General features: G+C 43.4%; 1 pseudogene; it reads left to right on the forward strand.

Moving 5' to 3' along the window:
• The first annotated feature begins 6,217 nt into the window (after positions 1–6,217).
• LOC124648823 lies at positions 6,218–9,698 on the forward strand (annotated as a pseudogene).
• The last annotated feature ends 314 nt before the right edge of the window (positions 9,699–10,012 follow it).

Below are 10,012 nucleotides of genomic sequence, written 5' to 3' on the forward strand. Positions count from 1 at the left end.
GCCGATGCCGCCAAGGCCAAGACGGCGCCGAACCCGGCGTACGCAGCCTGGCTGTCCAGGGACCAGATCGTCCTGGCCTATCTACAGCAGTCGCTCTCCAGGGAAGTTCTCCCCCATGTCCATCGGATTGAGCACTCGACAGAATTATGGCGTGCCATCGAAACGATGTTTGCCGCCCAGAGCGAGGCCCGGGTCTCCAACCTGCTGATCGCCATCGCCAACACCAAACGCCAACAATTCTCCACCACTTCGGCTTACCTCACCAAGATGCAAGGGTTCGCTGATGATCTTGCTGCCGCTGGCCGTGTTCTCCTCGAAAAAGAGCTGGTCTCCTACATCCTGGCCGGCCTCGGCTCTGGCTATGACGCTCTGGTGGCAGCCCTAGGCGTGGTCACCACGCCGCTGTCCCTGGCCACTCTGTACTCTCAGATCCAGAGCTATGATCAGCGCCAAGAGATGCACAATGGTGGCTCCCATGGCGACTTTGAACCTCAGCCAATGCTGCCTCTCGCCAGCGCCGCAACCGTTCTAACTATGGCCGCCCACGTGGTGATCGCGGTGACCGCGGTGATCGCGGTGACCGTCGGGAGGACAGACGTGAAGATCGCCGTGATGATCGCCGTCGCGATGAGCGCCCGCAGCAGCACTTCGGCCGTGGGGGTGGACGTGCACCTCCAGGAGGGGGTCGTGGCCGTGGACGTGGACGCCGCCGCACCACATCCTGGGTCGATGTCATGTGCCAGATCTGCAACAAGGAGGGACACGCTGCCAAGGACTGCTGGTGGCGTTTTGAAGAAGATGATGATGACTCCTATGGTGACAAAGAAGGCAATGCTGCATATTATGGTGTTGACACAAATTGGTACTCCGATACGGGTGCCACACATCACATCACCGGTGAACTCAATAATCTGACGGTTCGTGATGCTTACAAGGGCAATGACAGGGTCAACACGGCCAATGGTCAAGGTATGAGGATTTCCCACATTGGTCATTCTATAGTTCATAGCCCTACTCAGAATTTTCACCTTCGCAATATTCTTCATGTCCCTAGTGCATCCAGAAACTTACTATCTGTTCATCGATTCACTCTAGACAATCATGTTTATATTGAGTTTCATCCTTTCTTCTTTCTCATTAAGGATCAGGTCACCGGGAAAATAATTCATAGAGGACGGTGTGTTGGCGGCCTTTATCCACTCATATCATCCATGGCGGCCACCAACTCAATGAAGCATGCTTTTGTTGCCGCCAAGCCATCACACACATTGTGGCATAGTCGTCTTGGTCATCCCTCCTTAGTAATTGTTAGACAAATTCTTAGCAAAAATAAATTACCTTGTGTTAGAGATTCCAGTATTGAGTCTGTGTGTGATTCTTGTCAACGTGCCAAGAGTCATCAACTCCCCTATCCTATTTCCACCAGTGTATCTACAGCTCCTCTACAATTAGTTTTCTCTGATGTATGGGGTCCTGCACCTACCTATGTTGGTCGTCATGAATATTATGTCAGCTTTATTGATGATTATAGCAAGTTCACTTGGATATATTTGCTTAAGAAAAAATCTGATGTTCTTGCTGCTTTTACAAATTTTCAAAAACTTGTTGAAAGAAAGTTTGACAGGAAAATCCTCACGGTTCAATCTGATTGGGGAGGAGAGTATGAAAAACTTAACTCTCTTTTTCAGACTCAAGGCATCTCACATCGTGTCTCATGTCCTCATGCTCATCAGCAGAATGGATCTGCTGAGCGTAAACATCGCCACATAGTTGAAGTTGGTCTTGCCCTTCTCGCTAAAGCGTCCATGCCACTCAAATTTTGGGATGAAGCTTTCCTCACCGCCACATATCTCATCAATATGCTTCCTAGCCGTGTCATCAACAATGATACACCAGTTCACCGACTCCTTGGTACACGCCCAGACTACTCCTCACTCCGTGTTTTTGGCTGTGCCTGTTGGCCGAATTTACGTCCCTACAATAAACGTAAGCTAGCCTTCCGCTCCACCCAATGCGTCTTCTTAGGCTATAGTCCTCGTCACAAAGGAGTAAAATGTCTTGAGGTATTAACTGGTCGTATATATATTTCTCGTGATGTTGTCTTCGATGAAGCTGTTTTTCCGTTACATCACATGCATCCTAATGCTGGTGCTCTTCTTCGACGTGAAATTCTTCTCTTAGATCCATCCCTTCACAATTCTGAGTTTGGGCATGAACCTATAGATGATTTTAATATGGAAAATACTCGTACTACTAATACCGTTGCTAGTCCTGTTCTTGCTGTCCTACGGGATACAGATCGCGTAATTGAAGCTCCTGGCGAAAATTTGAGCCAAAACGGAGTTTCTATGAGCTCAAACAGTTCACATGAATTATCAGCAGAAAATGACGAACGCACAGGACACGAGGACGATTTGCTGCAGCAATCCACCTCGGGATCGTCAAGATCCCCCTCGGATCCGCCACCCGCCTCTCCGCGTCCGCCACCTGGCGGACCGTCCGCGTCCGCGCGCCCGCACATGGCCCCGCCGAATCTCCAGCAGCAGCAGCTGCAGCGGTCCCCCGCCGGATCTTCTGTATCGGATCGTGCCTCCTCACCAATCAACAGCAGCAACACTTCGGCCACATCATCGTCCGCCAGCGCCAGCGGATCTTCTGCGCCGGCCTCTGCTCCAGGGACCACAGCGGAATCTGCCTCCGCTGATCATGGCAGGGCTGCCCCGCCCGGATCTGCTGCACCCGCTCCTCCTGTGCAGCCCAGTGTGGCTCCTGGTTCTCGTCCTGTTACTCGAGCATCTCGTGGTGTGGTGAAACCAAAGAAATATTCTGATGGCACTATTCCTTGGTGCCTCTCTGCAGCTACTGATGAACCTGTCAATCTTCAGGCTGCTCTGGCTGACCCTCATTGGAAGGGTGCCATGGATGAAGAATTTGATGCCCTCACCAAAAATCAAACATGGAGGTTGGTCCCAGCCTGTCAAGGTAAAAATGTGATTGATTGTCGATGGATTTATAAGATTAAGCGCAAGGCTGATGGCTCCATTGATCGATACAAAGCTCGCTTGGTTGCAAAAGGGTTCAAGCAACGATATGGTATAGACTATGAGGATACTTTCAGTCCTGTTGTCAAAATTGCCACTGTTCGCCTTGTTTTGGCTATTGCTGTTTCCAGGGGATGGAGTTTGCGACAGCTAGACGTCAAGAACGCGTTTCTTCATGGTGTTCTGGAAGAGGAGGTCTTTATGCGACAACCACCCGGATATGAAGATAGTACTCAACCTAATCACATATGCAGACTTGACAAGGCGCTCTATGGACTGAAACAAGCACCTCGTGCATGGTATTCTCGACTAAGTTCTCAACTACTTCAGCTTGGTTTCGTTGCCTCCAAGTCTGACACGTCCTTGTTCATTTATCATAAGTCCAACATCACTATTTTTATGCTCATCTATGTTGATGATATCATTGTTGCAAGTTCTTCTCATGATGCCACCAATGCACTACTTAAGGACTTGCATCAGCAGTTTGCTCTGAAAGACCTTGGTGATCTTCATTATTTCTTAGGTATTGAGGTCAACAAAGTCTCTAATGGTTTGGTGTTGAATCAAGCCAAGTATGCTCATGATGTGCTTGCTCGTGTCAACATGACACATTGCACTGGGTGTCCTACTCCTCTTTCTTCCTCGGAGAAGATTACCGCTGAGGGGGGAACCTTGTTGGGACCGGATGACAGTACCAAGTATAGGAGCATGGTCGGTGCCCTTCAGTATCTTACTCTCACAAGACCTGACATATGCTATGCAGTTAATAAGGTCTGTCAATATTTACATGCTCCCACTACAGTTCATTGGACAGCTGCTAAGCGTATCCTCAGATATGTCAAAAGTACTATTACAGTTGGCTTGACGTTTACAAGATCCTCCTCTACACAAGTCAGTGCTTTTTCAGATGCTGACTGGGCTGGTTGTGTAGATGACCGTCGATCCACGGGAGGGTTTGCTGTATTTTTTGGACCAAATTTGATCTCCTGGAGTGCCAAGAAACAAGCCACTGTGTCCAGATCGAGTACTGAGGCTGAATACAAGTCTCTTGCCAATGCCACTGCCGAGGTGATATGGGTACAGTCCTTGTTGGATGAATTGAGAGTAAGACAGACTCAGAAGCCATGTTTGTGGTGTGATAATCTGGGAGCCACGTATTTGTCAGCTAATCCTGTGTTTCATGCAAGAGCAAAGCACATTGAGATAGATTTTCACTTTGTCAGAGAACGGGTGTTGAAGAAGCAACTTCAGGTTCGGTTTATTTCTTCTAAAGACCAGGTTGCTGACGGTTTCACAAAACCGCTTCCATATAGAGCATTTGAAGCATTCAAGCATAATCTCAACTTAGCTAAGTTGTGATTAAGGGAGGGTGTTAAACATAGTTTCTGTATAGGATTCTTAGTCCGTGTTGATCACGTTTTGTAACCGACATTGTATGTCCTCCTATATAAGCATATGAACGAGAGGCTCGGGATCTATCCGAGTAGATTGATCAAACCATTGTCGCTAGATTTTTACACTCCGCCCCCCATGGCGACCCGTCCGCGTCACCCACCGGCCACGACGACGGAGAGGAGGTGGAGGACGTGGTGGTCGAAGTAGACGCCGTAGAGCATGGCATGTACGCGCATTCACTCCCCTCTTCCTGAAATATTGTTGGGCGTCAGCTTCGTCTGCCCGATCAGGAGCCTGTATTTCACGCTCTCCTACTGTCTCATAGCAGTTTCGGTGTAGCGATCAGTTGAGTTGGCCTGGTTTCAGTTTAGTCTGTCTGCTAGATGCTCGACGGTTTGTTTTTTCCGTTTTACTTTCAATGTGGTGTCTCGAGAGTTCGATTTGACTCGGTGAATGCCGAACTGGCGATGGTAGTTGTAGTAACAGGTTTGGTGAACTAGTGGATATTTTCTAGGGCATATTGGTGTTAGCACTGTTTGCAGGTATTTAGCGATGTCACTTGTTTATATCTTAATTAGTGATTCGGGAATGTGAAATACGCATCTGAACAACATAATCAGTTACCCCTGACTTCAAATTCAAATCGAATGCTGAAACCCATCCATTTTGCTCTGCATTGCACGTGTTCTGTTTTAGTTAAGGACCTGTTATGCCTAGTTTCATCTTCAGCATATGGGCTTATAAGATGAAGGTACACATGGTAAATCTGATGTGGATTAACACAAGGAAGTATCAGATAGCTTAGCAGGCACTTCATTTACATATTAGATTTTGTATGGTTCAATATATTTGGCTGCCATTATTCCAACAGGGTACAGGTAGAATCCATCAAGTTAGGCTTACCAATTGGTCTTATGTTGTTTAACATCTCTCAAGATGGTGTCCAACCACTGATTTTTTTTTTTTTTTTTTTTTTTTTTGCCAAAAAGCTATAGTATGTAACTGCTGATGAAGGACTCAGCACTGAGAGAAAAGATAGAAGGGAGGGGAAGAATACGGGATGATGTTGTGTTCTAAAGGAACTCTTGATGATTCGTTATGTTGACTTTGTACTATGAATCTGACTGCTCTCAACTACATGAAATACGCAGTAGCAAAAGGTGTAGAGTGGAGGAACAACACAAAGATCGAAGAACAGCAGTGATGCCTGATGAAGATGCCATTGGTATGCCTGTTAGTCTCGTTTTACAAACTATTATGCTTAATCTGTTCAGTGTTAGTATAATACAAATAATTCTTCCATAATGTGTTGTTCATATGAAATTCCCTGTTTTGAATATGACTATAAGTTACAGGCTTCATTCCATAAGGAATCAGTGAATTCTGTAGGCGTGGCAACTTGTGCGTGCTGAGGCTCTCGGCCTCCAACTGGCTTGTCTACCTTAATCTTACCACTCCGTGTAACACATATGCGATTGCACATCTGTTTGTTTATTTCATTTTGACAAGTTCTTCTACTGCATCCTACCATGGATTATGAGGTGTTAAAAGTCAATGTTTAAAATAGCCGGCTACAGGATATAGCCGCGGTCTTCCAAAACAGCTATAGCCCGGCTATAGCCTAGCTATAGCCAGCTATTTAAGGACTTTGGCACCTTTTAGCGGGCTAATGCAGTTAGCCGCACCATGCGGGAAAGGCTATAGCGGGCTATAGCCCGACTATAGCCAGCTATTTTAAACTATGGTTAAACTTGAAAGGAAACTAATTCTACTGCATCCTTTATTCATCTCCGCTTATCATATCTTGAGCACTGAATGTCCATGGTATGGCAGATGTTGTGATGAATTGTTGAATATATGTTGTAGCAGGTTCATTTAAAGATGCTCAAATCAAGTTCTGTCCCCCACATCCTGGGTACTGTTTTGGACTTTGCACTAAATGTGGGAAAATCCAAGATGAAGAAGATGTTTCAGGAGTTCATTTTGGTTACATCCACAAGGTACCTGGAATTCTGAGCTCTCTCTTTAAACATGAGAGGTTTAATGGTGTTTCCTTATTGCATTTACCTTGCTTAATTAAAGTCGCCCAGATTTTTGAACTAATTTTCTGATTATGTCTCTAATACATTCTAAGATTTCTAAATTATTTTTCCGTTTCTAGTTGTCCTTAAAACGTGCCTTCAGTGTCTTCTTGGATTTTGAAAAATTATTTAAATGCAGAGTTTGAGGCTAGGTACTTCAGAAATGGACAGGCTACGCGGGGCTGAAGTGAAGAATTTGTTGCGTAAAAGAAAACTGGGGCTTATTTTAGACTTGGATCATACTCTGATAAACTCAACCAGACTCCATGATATTTCCGCTGCTGAGATGGACATGGGGATTCTAACTGCTGCATCATAAGGCAAGTTGTATCTATTTGCATTAAAGTTTTAAGGACTGTTAGCTGTTTCTATACACAGTTGATATTTTAGGACCATGAACATTGTGTGGAATCAGCTCATTTCGATTATACCACTAACATATTTGAGATTCTTTGAATTCTTCGGGAAAATGACACATTATATTTATTTTCCACCCCGTTTCACTACAGCAGCGTACAGATATTTTCAGTTCTAAACGAGGGGTTAAAGTTGCTCCTTGTAGTGAATGACAAAAAAATAGACATTGTTGGGTTTTGACTAAGCATCATTACAACTTTGAGAGAAAAACTAGCAATGTTGTGTCATTGGATATGGTATCTGTCACCATAAAAAATGAGAAGCTAATGTCACTGTTCATGGTGATTATTTCCCAGTCTTTGTTTAGGTTGTACTATCTCTGTTCCAAAATAAGTGTCGCAACTTTCTGTATCTAGACGCATTTTAATGTGTAGATACATCCGAATCTAGAAAAAGTTGCTACGCTTATTTTAGAACGGAGGGAATGTTCTATATCCTTTCATTTAGAGATAAAAAAAAATTCCAGGATGATAGTCATCTCTGGTCCCTCATCATTGCTAACTTGGATGGTATTAGTGGGTTCAGTCCAGTTTGCACTTTACACCAGTTAATAACAATATTGCCTGTATCTGTCAACTTTACAATTGGTTTTGTTCACCTCAGCTAGCAGACTGATAGAGATAGTAGAAAATCAACACCGTTTTACAATAAAAGTAGAATTCTTGTAATACTGGTTCGAAGAATGTTAGGATTCCATTTTAAATGTTTATTTTCTTCCACCTCAATTTATTAGCTTTCAACCTTTTCGAAACCTCGCATTGCTTATCCAATAATTTATCACTACAATTGCGGTTTACCACCAACATGACCTAAATGCAGATGTCCCGAACAAAAGCTTGTTCAATTTACAGGGAATGCATATATATGCTTACAAAGTTGAGACCCTTCGTCCGTAAATTTTTAGAAGAAGCAAGCAATATGTTTGAGATGTATATATACACCATGGGCGACCAGGCTTATGCAGTTGAAATAGCAAAGCTTCTTGACCCTGGTAATGTCTATTTTGGTTCAAAAGTGATTTCAAAATCTGACTGCACTGAGCGGCACCAGAAAGGTCTTGATGTGGTACTTGGAGATGAAAGCACTGCAGTGATTCTTGATGACACTGGGAATGTACGTGTTTTTGTTTGATGACCATATTTGATACACGTTTAATGTATTCGATTTTCAGTAATTATTACTAAACATGGTTCAGTGTTTGAGGCTTTGAGCTAGGTCTTTTGTGTTGTACTATTGTGACTACAAGCTTTCCTGGGTAGTTGACTTTTCTGTACTCCCTCGATGACATAATATAGTGCACATTGGTTTCCGCAAAAGTCAAACTACACTAAGTTTGATTAAGTTTATTGAAAAAATTATATATATATATCTACAATACCTAATCTATACCATATTAAAATATATTTTATGATGAATCCGATGGTATTGATTTAAGATTCTAAATTTTGATATTTTTTGTATAAATTTGGTCAAAGTTTACCCGGTTTGACTTCAAAAAAATCTTATAGGCACTATATTTTGGCATAGAGGGAGTATTATGTTCCGCACACAGTATAATAAATTTTTTTCTTTCAAAAAAAGGAAAATCATCCATTGTCTTCTCTCGAAAAAGAAAAAAACAGTGCATTATCTCGGTGCCTTTTTAATAGATTAATTATTGATGGGCATAATATGTCTAACCTAAATGCTACTATTTTTTTCTGTTTTGCTAGATTTATTAATATGGATTTCATTTATGTCAATGGATGAGCATAATGTAGGTAATCTCAATGCTACTAATTTTTTCAGGTTTGGCAGAAGCACAAAGAAAACCTGATTCTGATGGAGAGATATCATTATTTTGCTGCGAGCCCGTGCCACTTTGGTTTTAGCGACAGACCTTTGTCAGAGTTGATGCAAGATGAAAGGGAGAGCGATGGTGCTTTGGCTACGATTTTAGATGTCCTGAAGCGGATACATGCAATTTTCTTTGAATCGGTTGGTTACTTACGTACACGGTTTCGTGCTGCTTTATGTTCTCTTCTTGCTGTGCATGTGCATAAATAAACCTCTGATAAGGCTGTTTCTAATCGTTTGCTTCTGTGCTCTCTCTTCTGCAGGGTGTTGAAACTGCTCTTTCTTCGCGAGACGTAAGACAGGTAGGACTGACATGGGCTCATTTGTCTGTCTGTAGTTTTTATGTTCTTCCGGTGCTTACATGTTTCCTCCATCAGGTAATCAAGAGATTGCGGCAGGAAGTGCTGCAGGGCTGCAAACTAGTCTTCACTCGAGTGTTCCGGTCGGATTGCCGGCCACAGGATCAGATAATCTGGAAGATGGCCGAGCAGCTGGGCGCCGTTTGCTGCTCCGAAGTGGATTCCACTGTCACGCATGTGGTCGCTTTGCACGCTGGGACAGATAAGGCCCGCTGGGCTGTCAAGAACAAGAAGTTCCTGCTCCAACCCCGCTGGATCGAGGCCTGCAACTATCGGTGGCACCGGCTGCCGGAGGAAGGCTTCCCCGTACCTAGCTCCAAGGAGAAGGGCAAGGAAAAGGTTGCGGAGGATGCCGTTGCCGCTGCTGATTAACCGAGAAGTGCTGATGAGCTGATCAGCTACAAGTTCAGACGCTGTGTTTATGACTGACGTAGGTCTGTAGCTAAGCAACTCTTCTAGATATCTTAGTCTCCGCGCGATAGAAAGTTTAGCATTTTGGGATCTGATCTTGCTGATCCATAATGTTATCTATGGAACGTGTGGAATTTTGCTATTGGTCTGAAGTGTAACTAAATCTTTTAGTAAATACATGTATTTAGACATATTTCAGTACTCTCTCAACTTTGTATAGATACATTTGTATATAGATAAAGTTAAATCGATTAATTTAGATTGGAGGGAGTATATAAGTATATTAATTTTGCGTTGTAACTAGTTTATATTGAAATATGTGAAGTACTAGTATTGAACAAGGCGTTTTTACCCCAGGAGCATGCTTCTGAAAAAGGAGTTGAAAACATATTTTAAAATGTCAAAAAAATTGACAAAAAATGTTAAAGGTATATCTCGATGTTCTATGTGCTTGCAAAGTTATTTCACGAAC

The sequence above is a fragment of the Lolium rigidum genome, chromosome 4 (genome assembly GCF_022539505.1).
Source record: "Lolium rigidum isolate FL_2022 chromosome 4, APGP_CSIRO_Lrig_0.1, whole genome shotgun sequence".
In the NCBI taxonomy this organism is placed as follows: Eukaryota; Viridiplantae; Streptophyta; class Magnoliopsida; order Poales; family Poaceae; genus Lolium; species Lolium rigidum.